The sequence below is a fragment of the Corvus moneduloides genome, chromosome 13 (genome assembly GCF_009650955.1).
Source record: "Corvus moneduloides isolate bCorMon1 chromosome 13, bCorMon1.pri, whole genome shotgun sequence".
Taxonomy (NCBI): Eukaryota; Metazoa; Chordata; class Aves; order Passeriformes; family Corvidae; genus Corvus; species Corvus moneduloides.
In genome coordinates, this window is record NC_045488.1 from 1,406,539 (window position 1) to 1,420,521 (window position 13,983).

Here is a 13,983-nt window from a genome sequence, read left to right on the forward strand (position 1 = left end):
AGGCATACATTGAAGAGGTAGAAATGGAAATAAATACAAGAAGTACAAGGATATCTGCAATTATCACTACAAAGCATAGAGTATCACACGGACCACTACCCAAACCTGCTTTGGGATAACTGCCTCAGTTTCAGAAATGGACTTTAATTGTTTAGAGGGAGATGCTGTTGATTTTGAAAAACACTATATGAAAAGGCAATCTTACACAGCCCTGGACAAAGCATGTGTGGGTTGGATTTAAGCAGTCCATTTTTTGTATCCCTCTAACATGCTGCGATAAAATGAATCCTGAAATACCTTGTGTTATGACTCATCTGATATTAAGATGTGTCAGTGTTCATAAACAATGCTGTTCATCTTCTGTGTGTGTGTGCATGTGTAAGAGGTGTAGGTGGAAGCTGAAGTTTTGGTTGTGATGACTCAGCCTTTATTCACTCTTTCTCTTATTTCTGATTTATGAAGAAATTCTCTTCTTTCCTGTGCACTTAGATGGGTGCAGTTCAAGGGCTCAGTGAGGAATGTAATGTGTTCATTTCCTGGAACAATCCTGAGATTTTTATGTCTCGGATATTTGTTAAAAATTCAATCTCCTCTCCCAGGCAGTGATCTGGATTTTTGGCCCTCATTTCTTCAGTCCCTTTCTTTGTGATCCACTGGAGTTAACGGAGGAATTTCACCTACCCTCTTCTCTGTTGGACTTTATATGCTATTGCTGAAGTGGTTTTGTGGGTAAAGATTTTTAAGAGAAATATGACTTTTATGCATTTCCTATTCTCAAAGTAATCATTCTCATTTTGTTGTCTTGCCAGACTATTTGATAAGCAGTGATCAGTTAGAATACAATGAAGAATGTTTATGCAAAAATCAGGGAAAGAAACTTTTGGTGGTGATTTAGGTCTTGGTTGGTAAAGAGATGAAATAGTCTGTTCAACTTTCCAGCGTCGTGGGGGTTGTTTGTTTGTTTTGTTTTTAAATGAGATTTTGTATCCGTATAAATATTAGGTTCTGTAATTTGCATAATCTATCAGGTGATAAAATCTCCTTGAATAAAGTGTGAAAAGGGTGTTTTGTCTTGTAGCAGGGCTAAGGTGCGGCAGTCGCGCTCCGGGCTCGTGGCGGTGCCTCGGGAGCCGCTCGCCCTGGGCGCAGCCGGCAGATGGAGGCGGGGCTGGACCAGCTGCTCCCAGCCCTGCTCGCCCGGCTGCGCCTGCCCGGCACACTCGGACTGGGAAAAGCTGCTGCGCTTTCGGTGCTTCGTGTTTCTCACAAAGCAAGAACCCGTGCTTCAGAAGATGGACCCTATATAATTATTTGAACTATCTTTTCCTCACAGCTACGCTTTGCTCAATTTGTGACTTTTAAACCTTTGTGGACGGTGATGGCATGTAGAAATCAGGTGATCATTACAAAGCCAGGACATAAATACATATATGCGTGAGTTTGGGGGTGGGGGGGTGTTGAATGCAACTCAAAGGTCCATAACAGAAACAGACCTGCCAGTCTTGGTATCTTGCAATGGTGTGTTCATGATAGGTTATGAGGCTGCAGGAGCAGTGTTAAGTACATAAATATACACAGCAGTTGCAGTTCTCCTATGATTGTTGAGTCAGATGTTGTTGTGGAACTTCTCAAGAACCTTGTAGCACCTGGTCAAATGGATGCAGTATTGTTGATACAGTAATCCCTTTTTTTAGGGCACGTTCAACCTGAGATTTTCTCTCGCATCTTTATTTCATTATCTGCTTACTCCTTGAGTGGCTAAAGCTGTTTCACTACCAAACCTGGTGGAAGCTGTGACAGCCTAGGGAGTCACAAGAGCAGAAAGGAAAGAGGCACTTGTGCCAAGGGGTCTTGGTATGGTGTCACATATTCTTTGCCAAGTTCTACTTCGTTCTGATCCCCTGCACTTCAGGGGATAGGGGCACCAGCAACAGAAGCAAGCTGTTTGTGATCCCCTCCAAGTTTTCCCCTTGTCTATTCCACAATGGGTTTGCTGGACCATCTCCCTCTGTTTCTTTTTAGCTGGGCAGCCAACACAGCATGACTTTTCTCTGGCTGCCTACCATCTGCCTGTAGACTCTCTTCTCCTTTTGTTTCTCTTTAAAAGCTCGCTCCTGTGAGGCACTGAGAGTCTGCCATGAAATCCTAAACATTCGTGTTTCCTACTGATGTTTAGGAAAAATCATTGCTCGCCATCAGTTCAGAGAGTTCAGCATCTCGAGAGAAGGGATGGTGACTTGTAAAGGCAGCGATGGTAGCTCTGCTTGAGCCCTGTGTCTCATAGCCTTGTAATGATGTCCTAATGAATATTTATCATTATTTGTGATACCCTATTTTCAGCAGTTGGGTATTATATTAACAGCTGACAAAATGTTCGTTTTGGTTTGTAATGAAATTGTCTCTGTTTTAGCTGTTTATTATGGTGGAGATGCCACTCCCCTACCATTGTGTCTGCCATTATAACACAGCTGGATTATTGGCTGGCTAGCAAAATTAAAGGCATATCTATCTGAGTAGTTTCTTGTCAGGATGCGGGTCTCTGAGTGGAAATGTTAACTCTTTGCACTGTGTATTTATCTCATAGCGTTGGGGTTTGGTTTTTGTTTTAGCGTAAAAGAAGTCTTCTAAAACCTCCCAGGCTTTTAAGTGGCAACCACTAAAGTCAAACTCTTTCAGTAAGAAGTGATACAGAAATGTTCACTGATAAAGTAAATGAAATTGAGTTAGGCTCTTACCAACTTTGTCAGCTGAAGTTGACAATACTGTAAGTATTAGAGTAAGGAATGCCTGCTGCGTGTGTGCCACAAGAGAGCTGTGCATGCTGCTTCAGCTACCAATGCAATTATTCCAGATCTCATCAGTGAAAATCATTTGTAATTTTACGATTACATTTAGGAATCTTGTCCAAGTGTTTTTTGATTGTTTTCCCAGATTTATGTTTTAAAGCAACGCGTGTTGGTCTGGAAGCCTTTCCACACTGTCCTTTTTTTAGCTATGAAACCTACATGAAAATGCTCATTAGGCTGAAGACTTTAAACTTTTGGCAACAGAGAGAACAGCTTTAAATAAACAGTATTCTGGCATTTGTGTTTAGCTTTTCTCAAATAACGCTGCAGTCCTGAGCATGCTCAGTTTAGGCAAATGACTTTTTTTGATAAAAAGTAACTTTATTAAAAGTTGACATCCAGCTCTAACTTAATGCTGTATGATGGATTAAACAATAAGGTTTTCTTTGCACTGCTAATTTTGAAGATTCAGACGAATTTGGGCTTAGTCTTAATTTTATAAACTGAAGTTCATTTGCATTGCAGTGGAAAAGGAATCTGGATAATTGATTCTCCCCTTGAGAAACCTCCCTTCCACTAAAAACTGACAACAAATGGGGCTCATTTTACTGTAGAAAAGTGTACTGCAGTTGGATTTTCTCTCCTAAAAAGAAACTGGAGTGATTTGGAGCTGCATTGTTCACAAATTCCAAGGACTTAGCAGGAGAAGGTGTCTCCTCTTTGTACGGTGTAGCACAGACCATGAAGTACCAGAGTTTGTCATGCAGTACAGATCACACCACATCTGGTTTCTTCTTACATCCTCAACTTGGAAACGGATGTTCAGCTGTTACCATAATGAGAGAGCTGTGCTGGCACTCTAATTTTTAAAAAGCACATTCTAGAATTCTCAAATTAAAGCGGGATCATCCTTGTAAAATTGTTGTCCACGTTCTTGTAACGGAGTGTAGAAAGTGCTAATAATGTAACACAGTACACGAGAACAGATGTCCCATGGCAAAGTTGAGATAAAATTGGAAGAAATTAACACCCAGCTTGATAAGGCACAGCAATGCAAACTTTGTTCTGCATATGGGGGCTCAAGCTTGGATGCCTACAACCCCTCCCCTTCATTACTGAACAAAGAGGAAAATAGGAACACAGCAAAAATAGAAACTGATAAAAAAAGCTCAATCAATGCATTCATTTTTGCCCTGTAGCAGAATTTCATTTGCTGATCCATTTTCTTTGCATAATTGCCAATGAATTGAGCTCACCTTTAATCTCTGAAGCATAATTCTTAATTACATAAATTCTGTCTATAAAAGGCATGCAACTTTATCCCAGTTCCAGAACATTGATCTTCTCCTGAGCCATTATGTCATGAAATTTTTGCCCATATGAAGCTGTTTGAATTCAATAAACTTGGAAATTTAAGGTGTCTAGATAAATGATTTCAGGTTTGACTTGTCATGTTTCAAGTGGAGATAAAGAAATACTGTGAATAAAGCTCACAGCATCCAGTTTCTCAAAAATTTTATGTGAATTTTATATGTGGTAGCTTTGTAAATTTACAGGGTTTTTTTTGCCTTCCTCACAGTTCAGAAATCCAGATACACATTTAATAGCCAAATCTCATCTTCCTTATTTGATTTTGAACCCTTGGGTCAACAATATCCCAGGACAATGCTGAAGAGAAGGTGCCAGAATCAACCCATTTTTATGTGGAGATCTTTGATAACTTGTTGAGGTGGTTTTGTTTTGTTTCGTGTTTTTATACTGTATATTATTCTGAAGAGGCAATGAGCCAGCGGCCACTCACAGGTGAGGGCTGTCTTTGAAATGCAAGAAAACTGTCTCACACAGATGTTATTTAATCACATGAATGAAGCAAATATATATTGGTGAAATATTCCCAACTCAGCAAGCATTTTGCTGCCCAGTAAGGACTGACAGTTGAATTATTATTTTTAGTTTCTTTATCAGAATGATTGTTGAATATCATTGCTTTTCAAAACTTGGTGCCAAGAAAGGGTGATTAGGAAACATACTTACATTTGACAGTCCAGGATATCAGGATTTTATACTTTGATTCACAGTTTAGGGTGTGTTAGTCTGAGAAGCTTTTCCACTAGGTTTGGGAGATGGGCAGGTGCTGTGTTAACTGTATCATGATGACTGACCAGCAAAGCATTAGGATTATTCAGAACAGAAAATACAGCTTTTACTACCTTTTTTTTTTTTTTAATGTATTTTAGAAAGATTTTGGTTTTTTTAACAAGGTTTGTTAGTTTTACCCTTCAGTCTCTCAAAAATTCATTCTTTTCATGAGTGCCATGAATTAGCTATTGTTCGTTTTGATCCAGAAAACAATGGATCCATTTAATCAATCAATTTAATTCTATGCCTCTGCTTCTCCATTTCTGATAAAACTCAATTATCAAAAGATGCACTACTCTTTTATAGCAGTTGTGTTAATTAGGCTTTCTCCTGCATGTAATCATCCTGAGTACTTCAGAGCTTTCAGTTTGACCCTTCACTGCAGCCATGCAGAGATTGTGGAGCTACGTCAGCATCGTTTTGCATGTTTTACGTTGTCACAAAGAAGTTTCCAATTTTACCTTTTCAGCACTTTAGAAAATTTGCTTGGGAAGAAACCATTCCCCATTATTGAAGCTCTCTTTGACTTCAGGGCAAAATACTTTGATATCATGACAGAAATACGTGGACAGGTGATAGAGAGAAACTCTTGCTGTCTAGACATGTGTTTCAGTGAGATTTTCTGTAGTCTAATCAATTATTTTTGTGTATTTTACTGGTCTTGACAACAAGGTTGTATAGAATTCTACATCCAGTTTGAGCAAACTGCACCTGAGATTTATGTGAAATATAATTTATCTCACGTGCTGCTGTGGTGGGACAAGTGTCTGAGGTTTGATGTGAGACAAAAGATTTTTGAGCTGTCAAACAGCAGCTTTGTTGAAAAGCAGGAGGAAGGAGTAGTTTGTGCAAACTCATGAGGAGACAGACCAGAGCAAGGCAGTCAGAAGGGATTTTTTGGGTTTTTTCAACATCGTTTCAATGGGACTCATAAAGGTTCTCTTTAATTTGATAAAATAACCTTTCACAGTTGCTGTGGTGACATAGTGTGTCTGAGTGCCCGATGACTTTGAGATCTGTACTACATGTCCTACATAATACCTAGGTCTCAGAACTGTCCAAGCAGGAAAAGGGAGAACTTGGATGAGAGGAGAGAGAGATTTCCTGGTACTGCTGAGAGCCAGGCATTGTCTGCCTGACCTGCACCAAGCTCAGTAACACATTAAGTCCCAGCTAGAGACCCTTGGATTTCTGTGTCAATATGTGTTAAATAGGAAAAGGTCCTGATTTCTGGGGCAGCCTCAGACTTTCATGTAGAAAGGCCAGGACACTCTTGTAAGACTTTTTCATAGCAAAAAGTGTAAACTACTAATTGGTTCCATCACAGTGGACAGCTGAAGAATCAATCTCATTTGGTTGAGATAGCATTTCTGCTTCGTTTTTACTATTGACAAGCATGGTGAAGCTGCTAAAATTCTTTCTAAGCTGCTATAACTCTTTCTAAAGCATATTATTGAGGCTTTATTGGTTTGGCATTGGGCTGGCTTGTGAGGAGGGCCTGTGTGTCCTAGGGATCCAGAGAGCAATGCATGACCATGCAATAAATCTTAATAAAGGCTACCTTGGAGAAGTGAACAGGCAGAGAGGAGATGAGAGTTCGACTGCTGGCTGTCAAAGCTAACAGATGAGCAGCAGCAGAGTTCCTGGAATGAGCTGTGCTGTTATCTGCTCCTGCAAGCAGCATGGCAGTCGTGGTGGAACCCTGCTCAGCCTTTCTAAGCAGCATTTGGCGGTGTAGCAAATGTCTGCAATCTGAGATGATGTTTCTCCACTGTTCCTTCACCCTGTCACTCATCAGTCTTCTTATTTTTATAAAACACACAGAGCTCGAGCTAAAGTTTGCAAAAGGGAAATCTTCCTGTGCCTTCAGTGGGCTGTGTGAAACCCCTACTGTGATTTCCCTTTTTTTTCCAGCCTTGATCTTAAATCTTCATCTTTCACTCAGACCTCTATGAGCAGGGTTGGATAATCCTGAGGATTTTTTTTTCATAACCACTAGCAACAGTGATTTAGGATTAAATTATTGAACTTAACATAGCCAGCAATACTAGACACTGTGTACCAAAAAAGAAATGCAGATTCATCTAAATTTTCATCCTTACAGGCTGAAAAAGAATCCCACGTGTTTTCTTGTGCACTTGTGGTAAATACTGTCATCTAATGTTACTTTTTCTCTTTAAAATGAATGTGCCTTTTTTCCTTCAAAATCCATCTCAACACACAACTCAAAGTATGTTCTCCTGATGGTTAGATTCATGGGTTTGGGTTTGTGTAGCTGTATTGACAACAATAAATCTTGTCTCGTGCATAGGCTAGTGGCACTCCTGCTGCACAGAAAGAAAAAAGAGCCAGACAAACCTCCAAACAACCAAAAACCCTGAGATACAGCATGCAATATTTCCCTATTTGGGCATTGCAAAATCCATCTTGTTCTGTTTTCTTTCTCTTCCCTCTCACATATTAGTCATAAAAACATTTTAAACTTCATATTTGAGTTGAGTTGTCTCTATCCACCTGGCTTGTATTTCAATTGGATTTCTGAGGAAGAGTAAAAACCTGGATTTGAGTGTTGTGGACGTTTTAGTTTTGTTTTGTTTGTTTGGATGTGCTTTTAAAATGCTGTTGGCAATCTTTCTTACGTGCACAACTCTAGACAGCAAGCCAAAATTTTGAAGTTAGAAAACTGGTGATGAATAAAAGAAAGGCATGAGCAATTATGATTAAACACTTGAATTCGATTTGGGGTTTGCATGAGTAAGGCCTCCTTTGGTTCAGGTACAGCTAGAGTTTCTTCAGTACCTTCTTCCAAAGGCTGAAAACTGCAGAATTAGAGGAAATAAGTGGGGAGTTGCATTTGACTTAAATTCTGAGTATAAAAATATCAAAAAGACACTTCACTGGTTTGAAGGAGAGGTCTGTAGGATGATGTACTTCTCTATCATGGGTATTGTGAGAAAATATTGCAGCAGAGTTGACAGAACAAAAGGCTTTCTTGTTGCAAAAGAGTAAATGTAGCATATCCTTAATAAAGGTACTGACAACATCTCTTGGTTAAAATAGGAGCAGGGTAAAGTCTGGTTAGGCTTTCTATTGCCTCCTATTATTTTAGTATTAGATACAGCCAAGATGTCTTAGATAGTCTGCCTTATGTGAGGCAAAAATATTACATCTTTTAATAAATGTTCTGAGGCCTTTTGATTTCTTTACCTGTGTTTTTGTGCAAAATTTAATGGGAATTTTTTTTTCCAAAAAGTGTTTTTGTTGAGTGTCCTGACCAGTGATGGGGTTTTGCCAATGAATAAATTAAAAGTGTTCAACATTTTATATACATGTACATGACATAATCACCCCCAGAGCAATCAGCCCTCTGACACTCTTTGTTAACAGCCTGACAGTATAGTTGTGATGGACAACTCTCACTTATCAGTTGTTTATCTTGTGCACAAGAATCAGTCTAGTAAAAGATAATTATTTCTGTGAGTCATTGCTCTAGGCCCGAAGATGATATGCCCACTTGGCAGAAACATATTGCTATTAGTATATGGCACCTGAAAAATGATTTAAGCCAGTTTGCAATGAGTGTTTAATTCTTGTTGTTTGTCTTCAAAAGATACTGAATTCTAAAGAGGTATTGGAGGCAACTTATTCCCTAATTAATTTTAAAAAGTCTTGATGTAACTTCTTTTGAGCATTTAATTTTGAAAGCACAATAGACTTGACTTTACAGTCCAGATTTATTAACTGATATTTTTACTCCTGAGAGATAATTAAAATGAAAATTGTTTGGCAAGTGTATTGTCTAAGCATGACTCTTGATGTCTATACTTCATCCACATGGCACTCTGTCATCTTCTAAGGGGTAAGAGCTGAGTTCAAGTGTTCATCCAGTTTGTTCTCAACAGAAGGAATTTCTTCTGCTCAAGGAGTTCAGTGGTTTAGATCCAGTGATCCTATTTCAGTCCTTGTGGTTTGTGGTTTACAAAGGCATTTCTCTCCCTGGTACACGATTCCCCAAGAGCTGGGAGGAAGGCAAAGTGTTCTCTTTGGTGAATATGAACAGAAAGTTCTGTGCAACCAGGATTAGGAAAGTCCAATTTATTTCTTGACCCTACTTTTGTTTAATGAACTGTGAGCACAAACTTTGTGTCTTTGTAAGAAGGCTCCATCACACCCAGTAAATCAGGAGTGTGGGGCTTTCCCCCCTCAGATACAGTGTTTTTTTATATTGCTGCATGTTTTAGAACACTGGTGGGATTGAAAATATTTTTAAAGTTTTCTGCCCTTCCTCTTTTAATTACATTATGTGCAAAAGTTTTTGGGATGAGAGCACACAAAAAGAATGCACCACTGTATAATCCTTATTTTTGAGCAGATGGGATTATCAGTGTACAGGTTATTCTTTGATTTCTGCGTGTATCTCTGCTTGCAGTAGGTGAAACCATCCTTGTTTCCTCCATTTCCATACTAGGTTTCATATAAAAGATGTGATGGATAAAATGTCTTTTAATAACCCAGCAGAGTCATCATCAGCAAGGGGAGGGCAATTATTTCTCTTTGTTAAATTCTCAGTGCTTCTTTCAAAGTACTCAGGAGAACACATGCTCTGTAGTCCTGCAGAGTTAATGCATCTCCATTCCTGCATGTTCTGTGACACCAACACCCAAAATCATACTGAAGGGTTAGGAAATACTTGTGGTCATATGGTGATTTTAGAGATGGCTCTCAAGAGGTGTTAAGTGAATCTTTAGTTTTCCTACACACATGTTCTAACTTTTATACCAAAATTAACACAGATGTCTGGCGACTGTAAGAACCTGTGAAAATTTGTCACTGAATGTAACCTGAAGTTGAATCTCCAAGAGTTGAAAAGGTTTAAATATTTTTTTCTATCCACTGGAAACAGATTTGAAGACAGTATCAAGTAGGAGTGCTTTTCTTCTCCAAGGCAATTCAGAATCTGAACACATTTTGCACGCACAAAACCAGGTTGTGGCACAGAGTGCAACCTTAATATTTCAGAATTAAAATACTATGAAAAATAATAGTGGCAAAGCTCTGCAGATGAGGTAAACTGTGGAGTATCTCAGAGGACAGGCTGAAGGAAGTCAGTCTAGGATTTATGTTGTATGTGGGTACTGCTGTTTATTGCTAATCAAGTAGAAGAATGTGAGATCTTTGCTATTAATTTTAAAATGTGTTTAGGATTAAATTTTCCTTGCTTTTAGGAGCAATCATAACACTTGCATTTCTAAATCCCACTGACTTTACATGACATTTCATTAGACTTGCTCAGAATATGAAATGAACCCCTGTAAACCACACATTGTAAGTTCTCTAAAGGCTCGGTGAATAAATGTCACACTTTGGTTTATTTTTTAACTTTTCAAACTGTGGACCAATATATAAATAGTCACTGGATTTGCAAAAGCTCCACTGCAGTAATATTCATTGAGGGTTTTTACTCTGATCCAAGTCCAGTCTGTGGTATTTTGTTTGAAAGACTATGGTGTCACAGAAACACCATGCTGATTAATCAGCCTCTTCAGAAGCCAAATACTGAAGTGATGTTTTGGACTGCTTTAATCTCCTATTGCTCTATTCATGTTCTGCTCCTACTCTCTGTTCTGCGGAGAACTCCTTGAATTCTCGGAGGAGATTTGGGAATTTAATAATTTAGTTATAAAAAAATCCATGTGGAAACAGATACATGTTAGCAGGCTTAAACAGAAAATTTCATAAGTATTTTGAAATTTAAGTAGGTCCAATATTATGCTTGAATCTGCTCAAAAATATATGATCCATAACTTGACAACTTCAAAGGAGATGGCATGACTGGGTTTTCAGCAGTTTATAGGTTTGGGCACTTTTCCTGCCTGTGGATGCTGCACGCTGCAGCACCGCCCCTCTTTCAGGAGATGAGTGGGTTGTGGGTTGGTACGGTGGCAGGTTTGGGTTTTATTTTTTTTTACGAATACCTGTACTTGGTTTCTCCTGTTGGCAGTTTTAGCAAATTTCAGAGCCTTGGCTGTCTGAAACTTGAGTTCTTCCACAGGGCTTTTTGAGCACAGTACCCAAAGAGCACAGTACCGAGAGCCCAGGAGAGAACGCTCACTAGAGGGTACAACTTTGTTGTGTCATCTGCAAAAACTTCCTCATCCTGTCAATCACAAACCTCACCAGCTCGTGCCAGTTTTGTACTAGAGTGCTGCATGAAAAGCTTTAACCCTCTAGGATGCAGTTCTCCAAAATAATTTATCCTTTGTGGAGTCGTGTCACAGTTTCCATGGCATTTTCAGAAATGATTAGTGGTAAGAGACTAATTTAAGAGCATTTCAACAGACTCTGGTATTTGCCAGGTGACATGCTGCTATTGTGACAAAGAGCTGAAGTGCGTAGCTGGAATGGAAAATGGGGAGCTGTCACTCTGTGATATAATTTTAAGTAGCTGTTAAAAAAACAGCCAACCAAAATTCCAGGTTCCTGCACTTGTTATTTTAAGTGGGATATTTGCCTGCAGCAAAGGGAAACACACAGCACAGGGCCAATAATTTGCTGATAACCCAGTTACTAACAATAAGGAAGCAATAATAAACCATAACTGGCACGTTTTAACGAGATGTATAGATCCTTCTTGAAGTGTTCTTGCGTCTTGATTATGTGTAGGGTCCCAAGGCTGTTCCTTCCTAGGTGGGGTGTCACAACAAGACATGGTGTGCCCAGGTCTGGCAGGGAGGTGTTATTCCTGGTGGGGATGTCATCATCTTCACCTGTAGGTTCCCTGGAGCCACATTTACAGTAACAGCTGGCTCACCTTCCCATTTCCCTTTAGTCTGAAACCTTCTGCTGTCCCTGAGTTTTACTGGAGGTGGGAGCCAAAGTACTGTCCGTGGTAGTTCCTGCTCTACAGTCTGTGGTTAAACTGGCAATCACATGATTTGTGTAGGCAAATATTTACTGTGTACATGACCTTATTTACTCACGCCATCCTCATAGGTGCAGACTCAAATATATCCTGGCATCTGAGCAAAGGCATTTAAAATGGGTTATGGCCCCAATGCCTTGGGGTTTTTACCAAACCTTGCCCCAGTGAAGGGGGCCACAAACAATTAGGTCCAGAGCTACACAGTTACATTTTCTTTTTTAATGTAACCTTTTCTCGAGGCAGGAGTTTATCAAATCAGCCTCATTTCAGAGGCTTAATTGATACTCGTAATGTGCTTTGAAAACTTTACGTGAAGTGGTATAATGGACTGAAAATGTTTCTGTAGAATGAATTTATCTTCTTTGCGTTGTCCTTCACATTAGAAGGAAGACAATGTATACAGTTTCACTTGTATTTATACATCTGAGCTGGTGATATTCCATTTGAAAACATTATCAGACAGACAAGGATCCGTTTGCAGCTGCTTTAGTATTCATTCAGTAGCTGGACTGAATTCTTTTGCAAAATTTAATTATGTGCTTTCTGAAATGGCAGTAAGTGGCAATTTTCTTAATGCAGTTAAGCACCATACTTAATATTATAAAAATACTGATTCATACTCTTCTCATGTCTCTCTTGAACTATTGTTTAACACTGATAAATATCTTCCGAAATTTGTTGGAATTAAAAAAGGACGAATATAAATACAAATATGCATATCGATGTTAGAAGGAGCAGTTTCTGAATACAGTTGTTTTGATCTATAATTACTTGCCGAGAGTCTTTCAATGGCTGCTAAATGGAGAATGAAATTCAACTCCATCTACATATCATTACAAGGTAAGGGTGAGTTTATAAGGCATTGAGTGAAATGCTAATCAGCCCTTCTAAAATTAAAGAGGAATTAAATGATTGAAATCCGATGGGAGGTATTTCAGCTCTAATCAGGTAGTTTAATGGAGTTGTGCACACTGTGCCAAATGCATCCTGTTTTGCTTCTGACTTGATTTTGACCAGCGATTATTTAAAGAACAAAGAGTTATTATGAAGATCTGCTCAATTCTCGGGCTCATAAGTTGGTACCTTCTGTAGAAGTGTGTTGAGGCTGCGTGAGGTGTTGGAACCTGCATTACTCATAAAAATCTAACTTCAAGGACCAGAATGTTTCCTTGGTGATTGCTGTTCTTCTGTGGACTATGGCATAAATGCCACAGAGGCACTAAATTAAATTAAGCCAGCAACAGGGAAAATATTGTATTAAGATATCATGTTGAGAGTGTGCGTTAGTATCAATACATCAAATTAATTGTTAGGTTGAATTATACTTAAAATACCAGCAAAGCCCTACAGTTCCTCAGAAATAATTTTGAGCCCTACCAAGTAAGGCTCTGCTGGTCTTGATGCCAAGTGACACATAAAGATTCCACTCGACTTGACTGGGAGAATACTTTTAGCAAAAGGTGATATTGGAAACTGTTCTATGCCAGCGCTAATTGGAATAATAAAAAAATGGAGCAATAAATAAGTGGAATAATTTATTGCCCGTAAATTCTGTCCGTGGGCTGGTTTTCTCTCCATTTCTACACTTTGAATGACTCCAGAATGACTCCACATCCACCTAAAGCAGTGTTTAATGACTGAGAGAGACCAGGAATCTCTTGGCTTTTAGCTCTCGTCCATCAGCATGGACCTGGCCAAACCTGAGCTGGGCTTGTGGCAGGAGAAATTCGCCATCTGCTGGGCCCTGTCGGAGGTTCATTCCGAGATCCTCGGCAGTAGCTGTACCTAAATAAAGTTATCTGCAACCAAAGAGGTGGTAGCAAAACCGTGGAGAGGGTAACATCATCTCCGTTTATGGAAGCAGTGGGGGTTTTGGGAGTGACTGCGGCTCCTTTTTAATTCATTGGTGTATCTGAAGGGAAGGAGTGCTACAGGAGAGCAGATTTGTGGAATCCACTGCTTGCCTAGACTGTAAAATTCAAGATCTGCTTTTGAGAAAGGCACAATTATAACAACATGCCAACCCAGTGCTTTTATAAATAGACATCATAAAGTTTAAGGCTTACAATACCAGCAGGTAGGGCTCAGCACAACATCACCTCACAGCCCTAACCTCTTAAGCCCTGGCTAACTGCC